The sequence below is a fragment of the Morone saxatilis genome, unplaced genomic scaffold, assembly GCF_004916995.1.
Source record: "Morone saxatilis isolate NCDOM2014 unplaced genomic scaffold, NCSU_SB_2.0 Contig18, whole genome shotgun sequence".
In the NCBI taxonomy this organism is placed as follows: domain Eukaryota; kingdom Metazoa; phylum Chordata; class Actinopteri; family Moronidae; genus Morone; species Morone saxatilis.
The window spans coordinates 2,815,344-2,816,404 of NW_023339740.1; positions in this window are offsets into that span (position 1 = coordinate 2,815,344).

Genomic DNA, 1,061 nt, shown 5'->3' on the forward strand with positions numbered 1-1,061 from the left:
CAAGTCAAAAAATTTCCCAAAATGTTGGAGCATTCCTAAGAGTAAAATATAAACTGTTTCCTGAACAGCAGTCAGTACTCTGGCCAAAGAAAGCTGGACTCAACAGTGTCTCGTGGCTTTTTATGCTTTGGTATAAAATCATCACATTACATGATTTCTTGAAGGTCCAACTTTTCAAACACTTCTCGGCAATGTTTGGAAACAAAACTACTATTTGAGAAAATTACCTGCTAAATCTCCCCAAAAAGAGGAAGGGGAATCTCCCAGATGAAGCAGATCCACAGATAACATTTACAGCAAAGACACAAAATCATCACTTTCTCTAGACATTGAAAGACTGCAGTGTGTCTTGGCGCGATAAGTCAACAGCTTGATTGATTATTGTTCGGTTTGCATCCGGGCAGAGGGCCATGTCTCTGCGGCTGTTGGTGGATTGAAGGATGAAAGCTCAGTCTGGAGCCCTGTGTGGTCCTGCAGCTCCAGAGAGGCCTCCACTCTGGCAGCCCCCTCCTGTTTTGAATACACCTACATACATCTTCCTGAAATTCATCTTTTATTATGACAAAATAAGGGGAGGAAAGTATAACTTTACCGGAACTCTGTGCAAAGGAATAGCTTAGATTTTAGAAATGGTTTAAATTGCAGAAAGTAAAGAAATATTTTTGCTTTACATTGTCTCTGCTTAATCTGTATCCTTGGAAAGCTGGTTGCTTACTGTGCACCAGTGCCAATAATCACAGAAGGGGAAGAAGGAATGTTCAAAGATTTAAAGAAAGACAGAGACAAATGTCAGATAAAGGTTGCTGACCCCGGCCTTAAAATGAACCGTTTTTATCTACAGATCGAGTGGGTCCTCTTCTAGTTTCTACAGTAGCCAAACACTGGCTTTAGATAGGACCTTTTGTGTTCTTTGCATGTTTTGCAGCCACTGCAGTTTCTCCTACACACTTGGAAAGGGAAGGTGAGGAAATTGGTTGTGATCTATAACGTCACTCTGCCACTAAATCCTACACACTGGTCCTTTAATACATAGTAGAGTTTACTTAAGGCACCAAAACATC